This window comes from Phascolarctos cinereus, unplaced genomic scaffold, assembly GCF_003287225.1.
Source record: "Phascolarctos cinereus isolate Bilbo 61053 unplaced genomic scaffold, phaCin_HiC Scaffold_4;HRSCAF=312, whole genome shotgun sequence".
Classification (NCBI taxonomy): domain Eukaryota; kingdom Metazoa; phylum Chordata; class Mammalia; order Diprotodontia; family Phascolarctidae; genus Phascolarctos; species Phascolarctos cinereus.
The window spans coordinates 545,735,331-545,762,078 of NW_027555847.1; the positions used below are offsets into that span (position 1 = coordinate 545,735,331).

Genomic DNA, 26,748 nt, shown 5'->3' on the forward strand with positions numbered 1-26,748 from the left:
GGGGTGCTGGTTCTTTCTGTCTCTTTCTTGCGGCCACCAGTTCTTGCCTGGAGTCATTTCTTTGCATGTGCACTATAAGCCTCTTAAGCTAATTAAACCTGTGACCAGACTCAAATACTGCTTTACCCAGTAGGAAAGTAGTAACTTTTTAGAAGTCATTAACTTCACAAGGTGGTACTAAATGAAAATATATAAAAGCCCCAGAAGGATTCTTGGATTACAGGTTGATCCCTACCAGTACAGTAAGAGAAGCTGGGAATACTTAAGGGATTCCTTCCTAACCTTGTGAAGTTATCTTTTTTGTGATATGTCTAAATATGTTCTTTTAGAAGTCTTAGAATACCAAACTTGAGACTCTGACTTTACCACTTCATTTAATTTTACTGTCCAAAGGTACAAGTGCTGCTGTCAGACATGGGAGCATGGGCTGAGTGAATTTCCTGTGAATATGTTCTATTATAATTGTGACAGGAAGACTATTGTGCTTGGAGTCAAGTCACCAGGGTTTAAGTTCTGACTTATCCTGATGGGGGAGCTGGAGTGCTCTTTATTCCCCATTGCCACTTCCACACCATCCTTCCACCCCCATCACTTGGCAACCTATTTGAATTTATCACCCATTTTAGATCCTTATGGCTATTATCTGTTGATATCCAGAGCATTCCCCTTCCTTCCTGCCTCAATAAGTTCAGTGCCTGGATCACAGTCTTTATCTTTTAACTCCTTCATATTAGGAGACTTCTGTATATACAATGACACTCCCTCAAACACCATAGTCTCCCAGTTCTTCAGTCTACTCAATTCCCATGACCTACTTCTCCATTCTAACCTAGCTAGACCAAAAGACTATGTCATGCTCTTGAGTGACATCACTCACAAGTATTCCACTTCCACGTTCATGAACTCAGAAATTCCTTTATGTGATCATAACCTTCAATCATTCTATTTTCCCTTCTGTCTTATGACTCCCCCCCCACCCTATTCTTCATTTTCACTATGACTACCAATCCCTTCACTCCTTAGATCTTTCCCAAGCTATCACCTCACCCCTACATTGGCTGAACTCTCCTCTATCTCCTATCTCAATGTTTTGGTGAATCAGTTCAGCTTTGCACTATTCTCTACGCTCATATCCCTTGCCCCTCATCCTATCATCATTAATGATATGAATTACTCCCATCATTTGTTGCCTTTGCTCCTATTCACATGCTACTGAATAGAGTTATAAAAAGTCACAACACCATGCTGAGGTGGGTCTACTACAAATTTAAGTTACATAATCTGAACTGAGCCCTCACTGCAGCAATGCAATCTTTTTGCACCTTTCTAATTGATTCATTCTCACTCACTACAATAGCTATTTTTACCTTTTCATTCCTCTTCAAACCTTCCATGGAACTCCCTATACTTACCCTCTCATATGAGAACCTCAACATATACTTCACTTAAAAGCGGAGGCCATTCACCAAGAGCTCCCTCATCTCCCCTCTTCCTCATCTCACATCACGGACATGTCTCTCCCCACCCCACTCCCTCTGTCTTCTTCTTTGCCTCTCTTGAAGAGGTGGCCCTTTCCTTGCCAAAGCAAGCTCCTCTATATGCATCCGTGATCCTATCCCTTCCCATCTTCTCCAAAAGATTGCTGCCCCTATCATCCTCACTGTAATCTTCAATTTCATCCTCCCTATTGGCTTACTTCCTGCTGTCTACAAACATTCCATGCCTCCATCCCTAAAAATCCCTTACTTGATTGGCCTGCCCCTGCTGTCATCCTACCACTTTTGTCTAAACTCTTTGATGAAGCCATCTATAATTGGTGCTTCCATTTCCTCTTCTCTCACTCAATTCTAAACCCTCTTCAATCTGATTTCTGTTTTCATTTGACTGATGCTGCTCTCTCCAAAGTCACTCACTTGTCATTTCTTAATAGCTATACCTAATGGCCTCTTCTCCCTTCTTACCCTTTCTGACTACTCTGCAGCCTTTGTGAATCACCATCTTCTAGCTATGCTTTCCTCTCTAAGTTTTCCTGACCCTACTCTCTACTTGTCTGACCATGCCTTTTCAGTCTCCTTTCTGTACTGTTTATCTAGGTCAAGCCCATTAACTATGGGCATCCTCCAAAGCTATGTACTGGGCCCTCTTTTCTTCTTCCTCAATACTGCCTTGCTTGTAATCCCTTCAGCTTCCAATGAGTTCAGTTATCATTGATCTCTATGCAGCTGATTCTCAGATATATATATATATATATATACATATATATATACATATATATATATACATATAGTATAAGGCTAGAGATATATATATATCTATATATACATGTATATATAGATATATATATATATATCTATATATACATGTATATATATATGTATATATATATGTATATATATATACGTGTATATATATATATATATCCAAAACAGAACTCATTAGCTTCTTCACTTCCCTCCCCAAACTTTCCTATTACTATTGAGGGTAATAGCATCCTCCCAGGCTCACAAACTCAGTGTTATCCTCAACCATTCTCTCAAATTTACTACACATACTATACATATGCATACAATAGGATGCCCAGTCTTAAACTTTGTCCCTTTATAACATCTCTGATATATGTCCCCTTCTCTCTGTTCCCACAGCCACCACCAGGTGCAGACTCACATCACCTGACACCTGGCCTATTACATTAGCCTTCTGGTTGTCTCCCTGCCTCAGCTCTCTCCTCACTGCAATCCCTGTTCCACTCAGCTGCCAAAATGATTTTCCTAAAATGCAATCCTGACTAGGACAACCTTTCCCCCACCCCACCTTACTCAATAAACTCCAGTGGCTCCCTGTTATCTCCAGGATCAAATCTAGGAGTGCTCTATTTGGTATTTAAAGCCCTTCACAACCTTTGCACTAGCTGATCCTCATGCCCACAATGTTCTCCCTTTTCAACTTTATCTACTATTGTCCCTGGCTTCCTTCTAGACTGAGATCAAATCGGGGCAGTTAGGTGGCACAGTGGATAGAGCACTGGCCCTGAGTTCAAGTCCGGCCTCAGACCAAACACTTGACACTTACTAGCTGTGTGACTCTGGGCAAGTCACTTAACCCCAATTGCCAAATAAAAAAATAAATAAACAAACAAACAAATAAATGAATGAATGAATAAATGAATAAATAAGTAAATAAGAAAGACTCAGATCAAATCCCAACCTTCTACACAAAGAGTGTCCCAGTTCCTTCTCAGTTTTACACACACACACACACACACACACACACACACACACACACACACACACACACACTATTAGGGCTTTCTTTCTGAGATTATCTTCCATGTGCTCTGTATATATCTTGTACCTGCACAGTGGTTTACTTGTTGTCTTCTCTGTTAGAATGGATTAGAATGCTCCTTGAGGGCAGGGACCATGTTTTTGCCATTCTTTTCATCTCCAGTACTTAGCATATTGTCTGGTACATGATAAGAACTTAATAAATGTTCATTGATTACAGGCTTACTAGCTGTATAACTAAGCACAAGTCATTTTTAACACTTTTAGACTCAGTTTCTCCATATCTAAACTGGCATAACAGCATTTGTACTGTGTTCCTCACAAAATGGTGGTTGTGAGGAACATACTTTGTAATCTAAAATGTGATCATATATGTGTTTCATATTATTTTGGCAATAGAAGTAGTAGTAATTTTCACTATCACCCCTTGTGCTTATTTTGAGGTCTGGCCATCTGACCATTTCCAAATCCATCCGACTTTATTATCATCTATTCCCCATCTCACCATTTTCTCCACAGCAATAATATAATTTATTTTATCAAAAACCTTGCTAAAATCTAGATTAAACTGTATCCATACAATTTCTCTGGCTCACTAGTTTAAAAATCCTAGTGTGGAATGACCCATTCTTAATGAAGCCTTGCTAGTTCTTTGTACTCAAGGCTGCCCTTCCTAGATGTCAGAACCTAGATTCAAATCTTGATTTTACCACTTTCTAGCTGTGACCATGGGCAAGACACTAAAATCTCTCTGAGCCTCAGTTTCCCCTTCTGGAAAATGGGGATAATTATAGCTGCAGTGCTTGTCTCATGAGGTTGTTCTGAGGTCCAAGTAAAATAACGTGTGATGAGTGCTTTGTAACCTTTAAAGTGCTATATAAATTTAATTTGTTATTAAATGACTTAGCCTATGTCATTCATGCAGTGTATGGCAGAGGCAGAATATGAAACCAACATGCTCTGACTCCAAATCTGCTAGGTTTAGTAGACAGAGCTGGGCCTGGAGTTAGGACAATCTGAGTTCTAATCCCACCTTGGGCACTTATTAGCTGTATGACCCTGGGCAAGTCACTTACCCCTGTTTGTGTCAGTTTCCTCATCTGTAAAAGAGAGAAAATAATAGCACCTTCTTCCCAGAGATGCTGTGAGGATAAAATGAGGTAATATTTGCAGGTCCTGGCACATAGATGCTTCATAAAAGCGTTCCCTTCCCTACCCTCTTCCAAATTTAATGCTTTCTTTTGTTCCACAAGGCTTCTTCTTTCATTTATTCTTACATGTCATAATAGCTACATAAGTGTCATATGTATCCCTACTAGACTATAAACTCAACAAGGGTAGAAATCCTATCTTATTTAATCATCATATCTCCACCCATCTACCTAGAGTTCAAATCTTTGAATGGAATAGAAGAGAGTAAAAATATTTAGTTATGATTTCCCGAGTCTCAGATATATGATCTTGCCCTCTTTGTCACCACTACTTAAGGCCTTCTCTTTCCTTTCTCAAAGCCCTAGGTGACACAAAGCTTGTGCTTTGGGGCTGCCCAATGCCTGTTGTCAGACCCATACCTCTGGCTCTCCCCAGCAATGTTTCTGATCTGGGCCCTGTTCTGCTTGCCCTTCAATCAGCAGAGACACCAGGAATGGAGCACCAAAGCCCTGTCATTGCATAGCTATTTACTTCCCTATGTTAACAGTGGTACTGTGTTCTATTAGCAATTTTTTTTAGATTTCTCCTGGGTTCAATCTCATAGGACATTTATATGGGCAATTTACTCTTCCATTGGACCTCAGGAAAGTGACTGAACAAGCTATAAGGGGAAGAAAAAGTAATTCTTTTGCAGGAGTTTGTTCATCTTCATTAATGAAAATTTTAAACTCATGAAAACAGTTGTGTTCATATGATGTATTTTAAAAAGTCATATTTCAAAACTAAAAACATGATATGGAAAAAAATGAGGGGATCCATCTAAATAGGCTTCTGTCTCTTTATTCCCCTCACTCTCTTCCTCTTCCTCTGTAGGCCAATGCAAGTACCTTATGCTATATCCACATGTTCCTTCTCAAACTTCTAATAGAATTTAACTTGAATTCCTGAATTTGACAAGCCAAATGATATTATGGCCCAAAATATTGTTTTACATTAGCTGAGCAGGCACTTTAGATTACATACAAACATGGCAAACTTAAATATAACATATTCCATATATTATAAAGGCAACATTCCACTCCATCTTGTTCCACACTGCCAAGTATTGACCCCCACACACATACCAGGTTGGAATATGATTCTTCCCTCCAATGAAAGAAACAGGATGGGAAAGAAGATGGCACAGTAGAACCCAATTCCTAAGTCTTTTTTTTAATCAGATCTACAAATTACTTATTTTAGCAAAGCATATTCTTTCTCTGCTTATTTATCTGTGAAATTAATACCCTGCTGTTAATACTTCACAGAAAATATTAGTAAACTATAGACTGAGAGTTGAAACAGACCTCAGAGGTCTGGTCCAACCGTTATCTGTCTCATGAGTCTCTGTTACAGCAGACCCCATAAGTGGTCATCTTGCTTCTGCTTGAATTCTTCCCATGACAAAAGTCCTGATGCCCCAAAGAAGGCCATTTTACTATTAGATAGCTCTAATTGGTATGAGATTTTTCCCTATTCTGATTTAAAATCTGGCCTTTCTCCTCCTCCCCTCTCTTTCCTCTGTAACTTATAGATCATAGTTTTACAGCTGGAAGGGACTTAAAACTTCATCTAATCCAAGCTCCTCATTTTAGAGATGAGAAAACAGGTCCAGAAGGGTTAAGTCATTTGTCCAGAGTCTCACAGTTAATATATGTCCAAGCCAGAATTTGTACTCAGGTCTTCCAACTACATAGTGTTGGACTTGGAATCACCCAAGAAAAGAGGGGAAGGGAAGGAAATAAGCAGTTATTAAGTGCCTTCTCTGTGCCAGGCACTGTGCTACCCACTTTACAAATATCATCTTATTTGATTCTCACAGCAACCTTGAGAGGTAGGTGCTATTATTATCCCCATTTTATAGTTGAAGAAACTAAGGGGAACAGAGGTCAAGTGACTTGCCTGGGGTTCCACAGCTAGTAACTGTCTGAGACTGGATTTGAATTAGAATCTTCCTGATCTACGTAGGCCCAGCACTCTGTCCACTACAGGGGGCTTTGGATCAAGATGTGAGTTCAAATCACAACTTTTATATACACTAGCCATGCCACCCTGGGCAAGTTACTTAACCTCTATGTGTCTCAAACAATTCCCTAAGATTTATATAATTCAATTTCAATCTGTGTTGGTGGAGGGAGTTTTCACACCTCACAACTCACATTACTTCTCACATTTAGAATTTCCCTCACTGTCAAAAATCACAGATCCTCCTCATATTCAACTATATTTTGTATTTACTTTTCTCTGTATATATTGTATCCCCCACTAGAAAGCAACTTCCACTAATTGGTGTTAATTCTGGTTTTAGCTGCCAAAAAAAAAAGAAAAAAGAAAATCTAATTCTATTTTACATGACAACCCTTTAAATATTTGAAAACTGCCATCATGTCCCCTGTTAAGTCTTCTTTACTCCAAGCTAAACATTTCCAGTCTCTTCAGCTAATCCTTGCATGTCCCTAGCCCTCTCACCATTGTGATCATCCTTCTCTGGATACATGACAGCTTGTCAATGTGTTTCCAAAAAGGTGGTATCCCTGACTCAACATAACATTCCAGCTGTGGTCTGAATAGGGAAGAGAGACCATGATTATCTTCCAGAATGAAATATGATGTCTTAATTAAGTTGTTCTTGCTTGTAGCATGGCAAAGAGGGAATATGGTAAAGCACAGATGAGGCAGGAAGACATTAGTACCCTTTATAAACATGAATCAAATCAACTTAATCCTACTGATTTCTGAGACCCAATTCTTGTTGTCGTAGAATAGTAGTTTACAAAGCAAGAGTTGCTCTGACTTGCTGGTGACTATGGCAATTAGAAGTTTGTTGATGATGTCCAAGGAATGTCCTTGATCCATGGCTTAAGAAAAGATGGCTAATCTGAAAAAGAATTGAGGAAATGCACTTTTCTCCCTTCATTGTAGAGGTGGGGAACTATGGGTGTGGAATATTGCCTGCATTATCAGACAAGGTCAGTGTGTTTGGTTGGTTTTATAGAACTGCTTTCTTTCTATCTTTTAAAAAAAAATTGTTTCAAGCCAAGATGGTATGGGGTAGGAGATGTATTCAGAAATAAATGTGATGATACAACAACAACGAAAAACAATAAAAACAAAAATTTAAGAAATATCTTTAAAAAGAAAAGATGGGAAATCATCAGTATCCCAGCATGCTTTGGGATGCCACTTCCCTTTCTGATTGGCTCTGGTGCTTGTGCGTAAGGCTCTAAGCAGCCATGGCACCCGGCCGAAATGGCATGAAGCCTCATTTCCACAAATATTGGCAAAGACAAGTTGCCACATAGCTTAACCAGCCGGCCAGGAAGATTAGAAGACAAAAGACCCATCCAACAAAAAACCCATCAAATTGTTCCTTGCCCTGCGTCTGGTCCTATCTGGCCCATCATGAGGTGCCCTACTGTCTGATACCAAAGTACGTGCTGGTGGAGGATTCTGCTTGGAAGGGCTTCAGGTGGCTGGTATCCATAAAAAAAAGTAGCACAGACCATTGGTATCTCTGTGGACCCTTGTTGCCAGAATAAGTCTACAGAGTCTCTCCAGGCAAATGTGCAGCAGCTGAAAGAATATCATTCCAAACTGATCCTCTTCCCAAGGAAACCATCTGCACCCAATAAGGGAAATGGCTTTGCTGAAAAACTCAAGTCAGCAGCCCAGCTTTCAGGACCAGTTATGCCCATTAGAAATGTCTGCAAGAAAGAGTGAGCTTGCATCATTACTGAAGGGGAGGAGAATATCAAGGTGTTTGCCAGTCTTTGAATGATCCGGGCCAGTGCTCGTTTTTTTGGAATCTGCACAACACAAACCAAGGAAGCTATAGAACAGTGTGGAGGAAAAAAAAGTAAACAGCTTCTGAGAACTTTCGATAAAAAAATAAAACAAAATTTAAAAAAAGAAAAGGTGGCAAAAATCTTTTTTTTTAAACTCAGACAACAGAAATTACTCAGTCATGTAGCCCAAGTCTTGAAATTAAATCTGGACTGAGTGATCAGCATTTGTCAACTGATTTCCCAGCAAATGCTGAGCTTTTGCTGTGGTGGAATATGACGCCTTTTTTAACTGTAGCTGGATTATACATCATGCTCCATGAGACATCCAACTGAAGATTTACCCCTTTGAGGTAAAAAAAAAATAGCTTTTGTTTTCTCTCCATGATGGTTTCCTCCTGAGAAGAAAAACACTGGTTTAACTCCCTTTGTTCAAATGGGAGGAAACAAGAAATTTGTTACCTTTTTAACGTAGCTGTCACTACCCAAATAATTGATTCAGGTCTATAGCAATACAAAATACAATGAGCACCACTGTGGTCCTGCCTCAAAGAGCTTACAGTCTACTGAATCAAGTTATCTCTCTCCTTCTGTCTCACCTACAATATCTAAGAACCAAACACCTGAGGATCTCATCCATTTTTAAAAAATAAACAATATGAAAATAAAGTATATTATGCTAACTTGGCTCTACTTTGCCATACTACAGTATATTATGCTATATGATATGGTAAGCCAACTGATTTTCCTGTGTCGCTTAAGAAACCACTCTGTTTCATACTCTCATCTCAGATTCCTCAGTGTCCTCCTTTGTGAAACAGACATATATAACACTAGGCAGGGGATGATTGTGATGGTTATCTTCTTCCTATCCTTTTAATTTTTTGATGTCCTTATCTGAACATAACTATATGACTTTGTGGCCAACAGCATAAAAATAAATAAATGGTTTATTTGCTTCATAGCAACTGGTGGTGCTTTGTTATATCTTGTTTACCAAGCAATAGCCCACTTCTTTCAGGAAGGAGGAAATGATTAGCCAGTCTGGCTATTAAGGGACACTGGCTTATTAGGAAATTCAAACACTAATAGCTTTGCTGCACCATAGTTTTATGGTGGCATTAATTGCCTTTCTTGGTATATTAGGTGTTTCTGGGAAGCAAGGGTGCTAGAGTTCCTGGTGGGAAATGGTGAGTAACTTAGACTAGAACAGTGCTCTGCTTTCTCTGGCAGAAACTAACCTGACAAGGGAAAGGTGCCAAGCTTCACTTTCTTGGCAAAATGCAATTGTTTTTGGCAAAACAGCTCCCTTCTTCTAAAATTCTCTATTCAGTGGAGAAGAGGCATGAATGAAATGGTTGAGTGTCCTCCTACCCTGCTTTTTTGCCCTAATATTTGGATAGGAACTGTGGTCATAGCTAACAATCTAGGACAGAGAGAAGTCACAGTGTCAAGGTAACGTGCTAAATTGATAGATCCAAGGCACAGCTAGATACATAAATGCACACATACAAACAAACAGCAAACATTTATTCAATATTTACTATGGGCTGTGCACCATACTAAGCACTAGGGATTCAGATACAAGCCAGCAGGACAGTCTGTGCCCTCTTAAATTCTAACGGGGGCAACAACATAAAATGGAGCTGTGGGAGGAGTTGTCGTGGAAGTTGGAGGCCAGGAAGTAAAATAGACTTGGTTTCAAGCAACTTAATGTAAAAGCTAATCTATCAGAGCTCAGGATGGTACTGTGGGTGGTAACCAATCCAAGATTGCTATGGGGAGGAGGTACAGATGATGACTAGGGTGGAGGCTGTATGGTTTAGCTTTGGTGGGCAAGAAGTGACATTCACATAGCACTTTTTCACTTAACTCTGTCCCACAATAATCCTGTGAGATCAGTACCGTGGGGATTATTGTCTACATTGTACAAATGAAGAAAGTGAGGCTTAGGGTAGAGCCAAGATGGTGGATTACAGGAGCAACCCTGCTGAAGTCCCTCAACAGTCCCCTCCAAAGAACTTTAGAATAATGCCTCAAATCAAATTTTGGAGTGGCAGAGCTAATAAAAGGTCATGATGAGACATTTTCTGGCCTAAGAAAACTTAGGAGGTTGGCAGGAGAGGGTGGAGACATGTCTAGAGTGCCGACACTTGGTGACAACAATAGTGGCCACAACAGCAATAGCAGCTTCAGGAACTCTCAGCCCAGACACAGTAAGGGGATCAGACAACTGGTCCAAACTAGATTATAGGGAACCCTTTGCTGGCACTGGGTACAGCTGGCACTAAGTGGCAGCTTTATTGCCCATATGCAGTTCTAGGTTGCAGTTGCATGGTAGAAAGGAGGTCACAAGGGAGCAGGACCCTGGTCAAAGTTCCCAGACCAAGAGCAGCACTAGTGCTTGTAGCTGTAGGGGAACAGGGAACCTAGTCATAGTTCCAGGGCCAAGAGGAACACTAGTGCTTGCAGCTGCAAGGGAGCAAAGGCCCATCCCAGAGTACAGAACAAGAGACCAGTGACCACACCTCTCTGGATCACACCACCTTGGAAGCACCAAAAACTTACAGGTCCCCGGAACTAGCTTTGAAAACCATGTCATGAAAAAGCCTGAAAGTTGGGACAGTTCTTCCCTACTGCCAAGTGAGCAGAGCTCAACTTAATACAATACTCAAAGTCAAGAAATAGGTTGGGAAAATGAACAAACAACAAAAAATAACTTGACCATAAAAAGCTACTAAGACCAAGACACAAACTCAGAAAGCAATAAGGTGAAAACAACTATAAGAAAAGACTCAAAGAAAAATGCTAATTGGACTGAAGCCCAACAAGAATTCTTGGAAGCATTAAAGAAAGAGATAAGAGTGATAGAAGAAAAATTGGGAAAAGAAATGAGAGTGATGGAAGAAAATTATGGAAAGAGAATCATTATTGCTTGTCCTTCATTTTTAAAAAGGACATCATGGTGTGGTCTTGACATGAACATGTATTAGATTTAAGTGAGGCAGAGTTACACAAAGTTGTTAGCCTCATTGTCTCTTCCAGAATCATCAAAGTCCAGTGGCAAGATAAAAGTCAAGGTGATGGTAATGGCCCTGGTTGCACTGGATGACCTTGGTGTCTTCTATATCTGATCAAGCTCTAAGTTCTTCACAGCATCTTCTTCAGCTACCTTCATGGCCATTGGAACAAACTGTTCTCATCTACCCATTCTGCAGAGAGAAGTCTTCACATTCTTGGGGAGGACATCCTCCTAACTCACCAACAGGTTTGAGGCCTACCAGTTACCTTCAATCTGCCTTAGACTATCTGCTGGGATGATTTTACTGGGGTGTGGCTGCTGCACATGCACCTGTGGAGCCACAGGTGAGAGGTGGACACCAAAGGCAAATGAACAGTCCTGGAAAGGACACAGCAAGCCATTGCAAGTCCTTCCTGAATACACATTAACAGCTTAGTAAAAAAAAAAAAAACACCCAAAAACATGAAGAAAATACCTTGAAAAATAGAATTGACCTACTCATAAAAGAGACACAAATATAGACTGAAGAAAAGACCTCCTTAAAAAACAGAATACAGCTAATGGAAAGGGAAGTACAAAAATTCACTGAAGAGGATAATTCCTTAAAAATTGTTGAGTTCCAGTTGAGCAACTGGAAGCTAATGACTCCATGAGAAATCAAGAAACAATAAAGTGAAGTCAAAAGAACAAAAAATAGAAGAAAATGTGACATATCTCAACTGGAACTGACCTGGAAAATAAATCCAGGAGAGATCATTTAAAAATTATTGGATTATTAGAAAGCCATGATCAAAGAAAGAGCCTAGATATCATGTTTCAAGAAATTATAAAGGAAAACTACTCTGATATCTTAGATCCAGAGAGTAAAATAAAAATTGAAAGAATCCATCAATTACTTCCTGAAAAAGATCCAAAAAAGAAAACTCCCAAAAATAGCATAGCCAAATTCCAGAGCTGTCAGGTCAAAGAGAAAATATTGCAAGCAGCCAGAAAGAAATAATTCAAATATCATGGAGATACAGTCAGGATCCACACAAGATTTAGTGACTTTCACATTAAAGGAGCAGAGGGGCTTGAAATAGAATAATCCAGAAGGCAAAGAACTAGGATTACAACCAAGAATCACCTGCCAAACAAAACCGATAGGATCCTTCAGTGGAAAAAATGGATATTTAATCAAATAGAGGGCTTTCAAGCATTGCTGATGAAAAGACCAGAGCTGAATAGAAAATTTGACATTCAAACACAAGACTCAAGAGAAGCATAAAAAGGAAAAGTGCAAGAGAAATCATAAGGGACTCAATCAGGTTAAATTTCACATTTCTATATGGGAAGATAATTCATGTAATTCCTACAAACTTTATCATTATTGTTGTTGTTCAATCATTTCAGTCACATCCAATTCTTTATGACCCCATTTGTGATTTTCTTGGCAAAGATCCTGGAATGGTTTGTCATTTCCTTATCCAGCTCATTTTACAGATAAGGAAACTAAGGCAAACAGGTTTAAGTAACTTGCCTAAATTATGTGTCTGAGATCAGATTTGAACTTGTGAAGATGAGTCTTCCTGTCTCCAGGCCTGGGACTCTACTCATAGCACCACCTAAGGCAGTTAATAGAAGTTTATGTAGACTGGGGGCATGGGTGTGAGTTAATTATGTTGGATTGATCTCAAAAAAAATGAAGGGGTGAGAAAGAGATGCATTGGGAGAAGGAGAAAATTGAGAGGTAGAATGGGGAAATTTCTCACATATAAGAGCGACACACAAGAAGAAGCTTTTAGAGTGAAGGGGGAAATGGAGGAGTGGTAGCCAACACTTGAACTTTACTCTCATTGTAATTGGTTTAAAGGAGAAAGAATATATATACATACTCAGTTGTGTGTAATAATCTATCATACCCAATAGGGAAATAGGAAAGGAAGGAAATATGAGAAAGGGGAGATGAAAAAAAAAAGAGAAAAGGGAGAGATGATAGAAGGAAGGGTGGATTAAAGGAGGCAATGGTCATAAGCAAAATAGACTCTTGAAGAGAGAGAGGATAAAAAGAGAGAGAAAAAATACAGAAGAAAATAGGTAACATGCAGCCAGTAATCATAATTGTGAATGTGAATGAGATGAGCTGACCCAAAAAATGAAAGCAGATAGCAGGATGGATTAAAAACCGGAATCCAACAATATGCTGTTTATAAAGAGATATATCTGAAACAGAAAGATACACAGAGTTAAAATAAAGAGCTAGAGCAGAATCTAATGTGCTTTAGTTGAAGTAAAAAAGGCAGGGGAAGCAATCAATCATGATCTCAGAAAGAAGCAAAAGCAAAAATAAACCTAATTAAAAGAGCTGTGAGTTATTCCTTTGCTATATACACTCTCTAATACTGCTTTTGTACCAATTGGTCTGTATCTGTTTGGTAAATACCCCTAAGAAACTTAATTATGTCTAGAAGAGTAGTTGATGTTGAGAAGATATCAATTGGTTAACTAGTATTGGGGAGCATACCAGATGAGGGCCCATGAACAATGGTACTAAAAAAACCACCTTCAACCCCTTAAGGGTTATCCCCTTAAACCCTTAGGGGAAAAGTAGTCAACTGCTTTCTGGGTAGTTGAATCCAGTTAATTAAAAGAGATAATCAGGGAAACTATGGTTTGTTAAAAGGTACCACGGTCAATGAAGTAATATCAATTTTTTACAGCAAGTTTCTCTGATAAAGACCTCATTTCACAAATACATAGAGAATTGAGTCAAATTTATTAAAATAAGAACCATTCACCAATTGATAATGGCCAAAGGATATGAACAGGCAAGTTTTCAGAAGAAGAAATCAAAGTTATCTATACCCATATGAAAAAAATACTCTAAATCACTATTGATTAGAGAAATGCAAATTATAACAACTCTGAGATACCACTAATTATAAATAACAAATGCTGGAGGGGATGAAGGAAAATAGGTACACTAATGAATTGTTGTTGGTAGAGTAGTGAACTGGTCCAACCAATCTGGAGAACAATTTGGAACAATACCCAAAAGGATATCAAACTGTGCATACCTTTTGACCCAGCAATACCACTACCATGTCTATATCCCAAAAAAGATCAAGAAAAAAGGAAAAGGACCTCTAGGTACAAAAAATATTACATCAGCTCTTTTTGTAGTTACAAAGAAATGGAAATTGAGGGAATACTCATCAGTTGGAGAAAGGCTCAACAAATTATGGCATATGATTGTGACAGAGAACTATTGTGCTATAAGAAATGATGAGGGGAGTGGTTTCAGAAAACCATGATGAGACTTATATGAACTAATACAGACTGAAGTGAGGAGAACTGGGTGATCATTGTGCACAGCGACAGGAATGTTGTAATGATGATCAACTGTGAAAGACTTGGTTAATCTGATAAATACCATGACCCAAGACAATTCCAAAGGACTCATAAGACAAAAATGCTATCTACCTCCATAAAGAAACCTGATGAACTTTGAGGGCAAATTGAAGCATAATTTTCTCATTTTATTTATTTTTTTGCCTTCTGTTTTACAATATGGCTAATATGGAAATATGTTTTTGCATAATTTCACATGTATAATTGATATCATATTTCTTGTTTTCTCAATGGGTGCAGGAGGGGGCAGGAGGGAGGGAGAGAATTTGGAACTCAAAATTCAAAAAGAAAACAATGTTTTAAAATGAATAATTTTTTGAAGGAAAAAAAAAAAGAAAGTGAGGCCCAGATTGGTTCAGTGATTTGCCAATGGTTACAAATCTAGGAATTATCAAATCGAGGTTTCTTCTAGTGTTATGTGCAGTACTTTTCCCATAGCAGCACACTGCCCATTAATCTGGAAGTTCAGAAATAAGTAAAAGAGACAAATATTGAAAAAGGAAAGACTGATACTAGAGCTGATCAATTTTAAATACTAGGGAAGTTACAAATATATCTATCAGCAACTTCTATGCTAGAATTTCTCAGACTCCAAAGGATTGTGAATTCAAAGCCAGAGACATGCAAATAGCTGATTTATAGAGGCAACAGTAAAGTATGATTTATAGGAAAAGACAGACCAGTTAACTTCACCTTCGGGCTCTTTCCATCCCTCTCTCTGCCTATTAGATCCACCAAAATGCCTAAAAGAAAGATAAGCAGTAAGTGTAATTATAATGACCAAGCTTAGCATGAGAGAAGAGATTAGAAAAAACACTTCCTTTTTCTTGGAGAGGTAGTACAGTGGAATGTTATAAATGTCATCAAATGTAGACAGTGTGTTGATTGGTTTTGCAATTGATTTTGTGGAACTGTGATTTTTAAAAAAAATTTGTACTTGGAAAGAATCACTGGGCATTAGAGACTTAAATTCCTCAATCACATCATTGTAATTAGAAATGTTTTGTTTTTTACATGTGCTGGTTCTGCATAGGTACTTTTATTTGAACTAGCTTATAAGGTAAGACTGAAAAATATTAAATAGATTTGTAAGAGGCTTGGAACATGAAAGACTGATCCAATTTTGTTGGTCAGTCAAGACTCTCTGACGGTTTTCATAGTGCTACATTTAGGAACAGATCCATGACCATACTCAAGCAATTTGACTTTGGCTTTCAATTCATCTAAGGACACTACAAATTTGTTGTCAATGACTTTCATATTGTCTCTCCAAGTATCTATCTAAACTCAGTAGTTTTCTCATGACAGACACAATTTTCTAAGTCTCTTGTTCCAATTATTTTCAGTTTCTGGTAATCACTGAGGCTGGGAGTGGTTAAAATGAAGCTATTTTTTTCTTACTCCTCTTTCATATCAAAGAGATGCAGGACTAAAATGCAGCATCAATACAAGTGGACATTTTTCTTTTGTTAGTTGGGAGAATCAATATATTGTTCTCTACACACATTTTCATGCCCTCATTGAAAAGAGATTGGAAATATTCTGGGCCACTTCTCTTTGAAGCCAAAGAGTTTCAGAAGTTCTTCATCCATGTCATTCATTGACATAAATAGGTTGAGATCTGAGCTTGAAGAGTCATTCATTTTTATCACCATCTATAGAATAGGGTATGTCATGTAAAGGTCAAAGATGAATTTAAAAGAATTTAGTTTATGGATAAGACCCCTGGCTTTTATTTTAACTTTAACAAAGTGAGTTGTTTCAACACTATCTTGTAAAGTTTGTAGGTGATAGAATAGTTTTGTAACAGCTACTCCTTCTGCTCTATGTTCCCAGTCTTATGTTTGATCATCACTTCAAAGCATTCAGCTGGCATCTACTTCTTGTTAAATCTTTTCCATTACCGTATGTCCCATAATACTCCTGCCATGACACACACACACAAAAAGATAATTGTGTGTTGTTTGCTTAAGGTATATTCATCTATTAGGATAAATGATATTCATATCAGTACATATAGAACATTTCACTATTTCTTTACGTCTTATTTGAACTCTTAAAATACATCCCAGAAATAGTATGTAAAATCATCAAAACAGGCAGAAATCATTGATGAACAGTCAATTTTAAGAATGTCAAAGGAGTTATTCAACTGGTCAAATATTGACTGAGTACCAATTGTTAATAGCTTCTGAATAGGCACAAAATGCTCAATTGTAGCATGTTTTTCATTATGAAAATTTTCATTATCACAATGGAGATCTGTTCATGGTGTCCACAGTCAGTAATATCAGCAATTATTGAGATTATTTTTCCACTGAGGGGAGACACAGTATTTTGTTGTACAACGTTGTGCAAATCCACAGTTACAGCATTATGGATTCAGATTTTCAGGTAGCATTTCAAAGAGATTGTTACATATGCTTTGCCATTACAGGATTACATTTTTGGAACATATAGACCAGGTTTAGAAGTTAATTTTCCTGACAAATGTCAGCTTTTTCACTGTGACCCCTGAGTGGTTTTTCACCTTTTGCCAAATACATAACAATATCAGTCAGTCACTCTATTACTCTTTGGTTATGCTACCATACTCGTTTAGGTAGGTAAGCGTACTCTTGTTCTTATACAACAATACATCATTGGGTTTTCCTTCATCAAGGCTTGACTATGAAGAACACCCTAACACATGAAAGTTTGACATTTGGTGTTTATTAGCCCTAGGCCATTTTCTGAACACTATCAGTAAATGACAAATCCATGCAACCTTTATTTGCTACTTCACTAGAGAAGAAATAACAGTAAAAGCAAAATACTGAGTCTTTTGGTCCATATTCTAAGCTGATGTATTTTTCTTATCAGTCAGATTAAACACTTTGTTTATTGCCTACTTTAATTCTAGGTGATAGGGTCAGTCTAGGCCAGAGATTCCTAACCTGGGGTCCATGAGCACAGTTTGTTTGTTTTTAGTATTTTGATAACTGTATTTCAATACAATTAGTTTATTTCAGTACAATTAGTTTCCTTTGTAATATTATGTATTTTCTTTTATGCATTTAAAGACATTCTGAGAAGGTCCATAGGCTTCACCAGACCACCAAACAAAAAAATCAAGAACCCCTATTCTAGGCTGCTGACAACCTCTAGATCATTCTAATCTAATTTTTGAAATATCATAAGTTGGTCATCAAATGGAATGTTTGGTAACTTTGAATAGGAACTACATGTAAAAATAAAGTCCTTTTCTATTGGTCATTACTTATTTTATTATGTGAACTGGACCTGATGGCATAATTATTTTCATGTAAGTTCATAAGCAAGGTATATAAGATATTTTCACTACTGCAATCACATTCATTATAAATTCATTCTTTACCCTCTTTCTTAACAACAAACATCTATATTTTTGAATTAAAAGGTTATATCATATGATTAAATAAAAACATTATTACTTGGGCTTGTTGGGCTATCTCAGTAAAGAACATGTGATAAAGATTACAAATACCACACTGTGCTGGGGAACAGGATAATTTGATTCAATGAAAGTCAGAATTTCAGATTATTTTTAAAAGTAGTGGATGGATAGATGCTTGTATAGGCTTTGGGAACAAGAGACTAGGAAATACATAATGGGTAGTAATTATAATCTCACATAAAAATCCCACAAACTAAATAAACAATAGCAAAGACATAAATCCCTAGCCAAGCCTTAATGATTTTACAACACAAGTTTTACTGTCCCTCCTTTATTGCTTTGCTTTACCATTTGGACTTGAGTCCAAGTCCTAGCACTTAGCAATTTATTTAATTTCTTTGAGCTTCAGTTTCTTCATCTGCAAAGTGAGGGGGTTGGTTAGATGGACCTCTGAGCTCCCTTCATGCTACATAATGTTATTCCATATTCAAAGACCCACAAAATAATCAACAGTAGTGCTGGCAACTTGACAACTAAGGTCTTACCTTGAAAAAAATGATCATTTTAAATGGGCACATAGATTGTTCATATATAAATTTAAAACAGTTCCCTTAAATAGGTTAAATATCCCTTTCTCTGCCTACATTCTTGTTTTCACTAATCTGCTGAAGTCAGCTCTTTTTTCCAAAGCTAATGCAAATAAATAAGCCTGAATAATTATTAGAAATTCTGAATTAATGGAATCAGAATTAATGAACTTTTATTATCTATGTTTATAGGTAGCTAATGATTAAATGTTAACAAATTCATTAACATAGGGTTTTCTTGATTATCCCTGATAACCGAACTGTGACTATTTATAACTGTGACTCCCTCTGGATCACTCCAACTTGCACTCATGTTTTAAGTCTCTACAAGATGGCTGCTACTTTGGGTATTTCAGGTTGTATATATCCAGTGCTACAACTGTACGTCATGAGCCTCTACCATGAGTGACTCATGAATTAACAATAAGCCAATAGTACCTATTAGATATTTCTTAGCAAAAGCATTTAGTAAGATGGCATTATGGAAACAGCAGTTATAAAATCCCTCTCTATAACCCCCCCTCCCTGATAACCCTAGGGCACTCTCTCTCTTAAATAAATCCAGAATTTTTGGAAAGGAGAGACATAAATTTGTAGTATGATCGAGGCATAAGGCACACACAGTGAACATTTAAGACCAAGGTAACACAATTTCTCCAAGGTCCTAGAGTCCTTTCTCTCCTTTAAAATCCTCATAAAGCTCCTTGCTAAGCATAGCATCTTTGCTGGACTGGTTGATCCACTGAATTCTCAATTTCTGTACCAGCCCCTGTGGTAGGCACTAGTAATACAAAGACAAAAGTTAAACTGGGCCTCCCTTCAAGAAGCTTATATTCTATCAAAGGATAAAACATGTGCATGTATATGTATATGTAAATACATAAAAAAAGTAAAAGTGATTTTTAAGGAGAGGTATTTGGAGTTGGGAGATCAAAAAAGGCTTCATGTAGGAGGTAGTATTTGAACTGAACTTTGAAAAAAAAACTGGGAAATCTAGGAAACAATTTTTACAGCAAGCATCCCTGATAAAGACCTCATTTCTCAAATATATAGAGAACTGAGTGAAATTCATAAAAATTCTAGTCATTCCCCAATTGATAAATGATGAAAGCATATCAACAGGCAGTTTTCTGATGAAGTCAAAGCTATCTATAAGTCATATGAAAAGATGCTCTATATTACTACTGATTAGAGAAAATGCAAATTAAAACAACTCTGAGTACTACCTCATACCTATCAAATTGGCTAATATGACAGAAAGGGGAAATGACAAATGTTGAAGGGGATGTGGGAAAATTGGAACACCAATGCACTGTTGGTGGAGTAGTGACCTGATCCAACCATTCTAGAGGACAGTTTGGAACGATTACCAAAGGGCAATCAAAATGTGCATACCCTTTAATCCAGCAATACCACTACTAGGTCTATATCCCAAAGAGATTAAAAAAGAGGGGAGGGGAGGACCTAGTTGTACAAAAATATTTATAACAGCTCTTTTTGTGGTGGCAAAGAATTACAAATTGATGAGATACCCATCAATTGGGGAATAGCTGAACAAGTTGTGGTATATGAATTTAATGGAATACTGTTGTACTAAAAAGAAATGATATGCAGGCAGATTTCAGAAAAACCTAGACTTAAATGAACTGATGCAGAATGAAGTGAGCAGAACCAGGAAACACTGTATATAGTAAAAGTAACATTGTACAGTGATTGACGATAAGTGACTTAGCTATTCTCAGCAATACAATAATCCAAGACAAATCAAAGGACTCATGATGAAAAGTACTATTTACATCCAGAAAAAGAATTGATGGAGTCTGAATGCAGATTGAAGCATACTATTTTCAGTTTATTTTTTTCACAGTTTTTTTTTCTTTTGATCTGTTTCTTCTTTCACAACTTGACTAATATGGAAATACATTTTACATGATTGCATATATATAATCTATATCAAATTGCTTACCATCTTAGGGAGGAGGCGGGAGAGAGGGAGGGAGAAAATTTGGAACTTAAAAATTTTTTAAATGAATGTCAAAATTTGTTTTTACATGTCATTGGGAAAAATTAATTAAAATTTTTAAATGGAATTAATATAAAAAAGAAAAACTAGAAGTTCTAATAGGCAGAGGTGAGGAGGTAGCGCATAAAGGACTAAAACAGAAATGACTGCAGAATGTCATACATAAGTAATAGCCAAAAAGCCAGTCTGGCTATATTCTACAGTAAGTAACAAAGAGTAATCTTAAACTCCTAATAACTTGGAATAATCTAAAACTAGGATTTAAAGGCTTGGAAAAGTAGGTTCAATCCAGGTTATAAAGGGATTTAAATGCCAAGCAGAGGAGTTTGTATTTAATCCTAAAGGTAGTAGGGAGTCACTGAATTAGTAGGGCAGTTTACTGAGGTAGTAGGGAGTTGACTGGGCAGGGGAATGAATCATCAGACAGGAATATCACTTTGGTATCTGTCTAGAGAATAGATTGGGGAGGGAAGAAACTTGAGGCAGTCAGAAATATGCTTTTTTTCCTGATCTTATAAAGTACTTTTTGCTTTTACTGTATTATATTCTGCACTATCATTGTTGTATAGCTATTGTTGTTGTTCAGTCATTTCAGTTGTGTCCAACTCTTCATGATTCTATTTGGGGTCTTACTGGTAAAGATACTGAAGCAGTTTGCCATTTCCTTCTCCAGCTCATTTTACCGATGAGGAAACTGAGGCAAACAGGGTTAAGTGACTTGTCCAGGGTCACAGAGAAGTAAGTGTCTGAGGCCAGATTTGAGCTCAGGAAGATGAATCTTCCTGACTCCAGGCCCAGTATTCTGTCCACTGAACCACCTAGCTGCCCATAGGTATTTTATATTATTGTATTTTTGTGTATGTGTTTTGTTACCTATATTAGACTGTGAGCTTCACAAGGGCAGGGTTACATCTTTACTATATTTGTATCTCCCCCACTCAGTATGTGAGCAAAGCACAGTGCTTTGTTCATGTGAATTACTTAATAAATGTTTGTCAAATGTATAAAAGATGAATGGATAAATAAATGAACAGATAGATGGATGGATGAATAGATACTTATATAGGCTTTGGGAACAAGAAACTAAGAAATATGTGATGGGTAGTAATTATGATCTCACTCAGAAATCCCACAAACTAAATAAACAATGGCAAAGACATAAATCTCAGGCTAAGCCTTAATGATTTTACAACACAAGGTTTACTGTCCATCCCTCTTGCTCTGCTTTACCATTTGGGGTAAAATGTATTCTGTGGGGCCTCTGAATCATGTTTTTATTGAATGAATAAATACCCATACCACATCACTGGGCACAGATGCATTTACTTTCAAGTGATTACTGAAGACCAAATTACATTTTATCTCACCCACTAATTCACATTTAAATGTTGCATTTTTTGTTTGGTCTACTTAGTGTAGTATAAATAAGGCCCATGGATATGGCAGATGGTGCCAGATTCTTGATAAACAGTAAAATGCCCAAGTCAGAGAGTCTAAAAACCTTGAAAAGAAAAAGAGTATTGGTCTTATTTGCAGTGCAATATATTGGAAACTCATCTTGGTAATGAAGCTATTGAGAGCTCACATACTTACTTGGATGCCTGCCTACTGACCTGTACCAGATGGGATGAGAACTAGGAGAAAGCCATATCATGAAAAGCTAGAGAGGAGAGAGTGTGCAGGAGGAGAAGGTAGTCAGCAGCAACAAAAGTAGAAAGGACAAAAAAAGATGCAGACTCACAAAATCCCATTAGATTTGGCCAGTACCAGATCATTCGCAGGTGGTGAAATTATCTAATCAAACTCTCTCATCGTACAAATTAATATTAACTCTGTGGCATGGGCTGGGTTTTGTTTATTTGGGCTTTTGCTTGTGTTGATGTATTTTTGTCTTTTTCTCTCTAGCACTTAACACAGCGCTTTGCTCATAGAAGGCAATTAATAATTTTGGTTGAATAAAGTGAAAAAACAATTGAAACCCAGGGCAGATTAAGTGACTTTCCTATCATTATGCAGCTAGTTAGTAGTAAAACTGAAACCTGGGGCCATGTTACCTGATTCCTAGAACAACACCTTGTTCTTGCCATGACTTAGTAGCCATGAAAGAGAGAACTGACGCTGACTATCCTGTCTCCTCTCAGTCTTTGGGTCAGTTCTTGGGTCAGTTGCCAGTTCTATTTAGTCCCCAGTTACAGGCACCATTGATATATTGCTATAAAGCACAAATCTTTCAGTTCTGAGCCCAAGGACATATCCAGCTCCATTGTCCCCATTATGCCACAGTACAGCCATTCTGTCCTCTGCACAGGCTCTGACCTTGGGCAAGATATTCATTTCTCTAAGCCTTATTTTTGTTTTTGTTTTTTCACTTCTAAAAGGAAGGTGTTAGATTAGATATTCTACATTTACTTTTCTGTGACATGCTTTGTACAGTATCTTATACATAGATGGGGCTTAATATTTATTGAATCATGATGCTGTGATTCTAATGGGTCATTAGATGAGTTGATTCAGATTTGCACGGTAAAGGGACTTTGATTCAATCTGGCAAACAGTTATTAAGCACCTACTGTGGCACTGTGCTAGGTGACTTGCCACACATCACTCACACTGAGACTAAAGAACCTAGTTCTCTTGACTGGAATTAGGACCCTTTGACCATGATTTATAGTAAAAGACCATTTTCTAAGCTAGTGAAAAAGAGTAGCAATTTAAGCTGACCATGGCAAAATTCAATGCACACCAGTACTCCATGTGCCTGTACCCTAGAGACTCTCCTCATCCCCTCTCAGGCTGGCGTGCTTTCCAAAAGTTCATTCCTGCATCTAACAGGGAAGACAAAACTAATTATGAAGCCCTGTGCCAGTCCACAGAGTCAAAGCCTCTTCACCTATACTCCAATGAACAAAATATTGGCAAGGTACCATTGGTTGTCTCTAATAGATGCCACAGTTGGGGCAGCTAGGTGGCGCAGTGGGTAGAGCACTGGCCCTGGAGTCAGGAGGACCTGAGTTCAAATCTGGCCTCAGACACTTGATGCTTACTAACTGTGTGACCCTGGGCAAGTCACTTAACCCCATTGCCTAGCCAAAAAAAAAAATTCATAATAAATGCCACAGTTAGTCCTATTACAATCCAGAGCCCATGTCACAGGGATAGCAGAGACACATACTTATTGATCTGTAAGTATGTATTAAGTATCTCCCCTGTACCAGGAACATTGCTAGGTTCTAGGAATACAAAAGCAAAAATGAAATAACCTTTGCCCTCAAGATTCTTACAGTTTATTGGCAGCAAACAAAATTGTATGTGCACATAAAATTATATACAAAATATATGAAAAGTAAACATGAGGTAATTTCCAGAGGGAGACAGATATATAGATATAACTTTGTCACTAATTTAATGTGTAACTTTGGGCAAGCATAAGCCTCTCCAAGTCTCAATTTTCTCCTCACTGTAAAATGGGTTGATACCAAAGGTCCTTCCTAACTCTGAAAGTTAATTCTGCTATGAAGTCTAAGGCTAGGCGCCTTCACTAAAGTCTTTTTCTGTTGCTTCCTCATGTTGTGGAAGTGATTCTGGGTTCTTGATGTCTTAATCCTAACAGGTTCAACCACCTAGAATGACTTTGTGTATGGACCCAGCAATAAAAATCCAGAGAAGCTAATCATCAGAGAGTTGGCCACCAGATGATGATTTGTTTTTTAGACACAGCCATTCATGAACCCCTCTACCAAGGTGTAGACAGATTATGCCCCTAATGGGAGTATCCACACTGATGAAATCACAGATCCTTGAAGTATGAGATAATCACTAAAGTGTTTCAGCTCTAATTCTAGTGACCTATGAACTTTGTTGCAACTTAATTACATCTTCCTTAGTTCCATCCTATTCCTCTAGAAATGTCCCCTGATTCCCAAGATCCATTTTTATCAGTGAAGGGTGGTGAACACAGTGAAGTTTCTCAACATCTCTTAGTTCAGCCCAAATTGATACATGTAAAGAAACAGCTTTAAGGCTATGTGAATATAACTTCTATAATTTCTCTGCCTTGAATCTTTTCCCAGACCAGCTAGACTTATTGGCACACATATACACAGAGTGAACTCAGGAAGTGTTTTTAAATTTTAAAAATCAGAGACGTCAAAAAAATCAGATCTAGAGTTGGTTGATTTCAAGTTCAGTTGGAACCCATAGTTCATTTGTGAATGGGACAGCAGTAGAAACAGACTGGGACATGTATTGGTTGTTTTCCTTGCTAGAGAAGTACTCTGGATGTCTTTTTCCAGACCTATTCACCCTTTACACAAACTGAGAGATTAGACATGGAACCTCCGGCTTTTATCACTAATCTTCGGGATTGCTCATCTCTAGGACACTAATGGTAATACTGAGACCATTTTCCAGTGGTGGCTCTGAAAACAGAGGAGCATTAATTTAAATAGTGCCCAGGTAAAGGCTGAATACAAAATGCCTCTCAAGATGGTACCAGTTCCCTTCCCTCTTCTAGGAAACCAATATTATTGACGTTCTTGTTCCTGAAGTCAAATCAGTTTTCACCTAGAGCAGCCCTCTCCTCTTGTGGTGTTTTTAGTATATGTATCATGACATTTTCATTTTTCCAAAGATAAAGTCTTTGCAGAGTACCTCTAAAATACTTCTAGACTCTTCAGAGGTATCAGTGGCTTAGGCATAATCTCCTAACATTCTAGAATTGGGAAAGACCCAAGAAGTCATCTAACAGTAATATCATAAGATGATAGATTTGGCATTGTATTAGACCTCAGAGGCCATTGAGTCCAATTCTTTCATGTTGCAGATGAGGAAAATGAAATAAAGAGAAATTGAGTGATTTACCCAGGGTCACACAATTAATAAGTATTTGGGGTAGGATTTGAAACCAGGTCTTCCACGCTCCAAATTCAATGCCTTCTCCACTATACTAGATACTCTTATTTTACAGATGAGGAAAATGAGGCCCACAAAAATGAAATGACTTGCCCAAGTTCACATATCAAGTAAGTACCAAAGCTAGGATTCAAATCCAGGTCTTCTGCCTGCAATTCATGGTTCTTTTCACTATGCACTGGATGGCATTGCAGATATGGCTCTGCACAGTACCTTACCTAGAGAACTTAATATTGATAGTCTCAATGGAAAACAGGGAATTTACCTGGGGAGCCTTTTGAATGAACCTTTCACTTGTGTTTCAACATGTACCCTTTAGATTTCTTATGTCTCCCCATGGATTCAGCTCTTGACATTTTCCTAGAGAGTATATCCATTCTCCTCGCTCCCTGTTGTACATGAGAAAGATCAGATATTCCATCAATTAAAATTTTAAATAGCTGGAAGAAAGCTGATCTGAAGATCAATCAACCAACGAGCATTTATTAATGATCTACTGTGTACAGACACTGTGTTAGACACCAGAGATACAAAGATAGAAAAATGAAACAATCCCTGATTTCTAGGAGTTTACATTAAGTTGAGGGAGAAAACAGAGGCATATCTAGGTGTATGCAAAATGAATATGTTGAGAATAAATACAAAATAAATTTAAAGTAGTTAAGTACAACTTAAAGAAGACACCAGTGTTTGAGAGATCAGGAAAAAAAAGTAGATAAAAGGTAGCACTGAGCTGTATGTATCTCGATGGAAGGTCAGGAATCCATGAGGCAGAGAGAGTGTATTCCCGGTACAAAGGCATAGAGACAGTGAATGAAATACCATGTGTGAGGAACAGTAAGAAGGCCAGTTTGGCTAGACCATAGAGTTCAGGAAGAGGAATAATGTATAATAAAACTAGAAATATAGTTTGAAGTCAAATTCTGAAGGTCTTTCAGAGCTAAAGGAGTCTACATTTTATCCTAGAGGCCATCAGGATACACTGGCAATAAGGGAGTGATGTGGTCAGATCTGGTGCTGGGTGGCACAGCAGAAGGAATGCTGGGGCTATAAGCCTGGATTCAGATAGACTCATCTTCCTGAGTTCAAATCTGGCCTCAGACACTTACTAGCTGTGTGACCATAGGTAAGTCACTTAACCCT

General features: G+C 37.8%; 1 protein-coding gene and 1 pseudogene across 3 annotated transcripts in view; both read left to right on the plus strand.

The window, feature by feature from the left end:
* Positions 1–26,748, plus strand: part of KCNG2 (potassium voltage-gated channel modifier subfamily G member 2) — a 173,901-nt gene that overhangs the window by 111,725 nt on the left and 35,428 nt on the right. The window lies entirely within an intron of this gene.
* LOC110208765 (large ribosomal subunit protein eL13 pseudogene) lies at positions 7,668–25,079 on the plus strand (annotated as a pseudogene).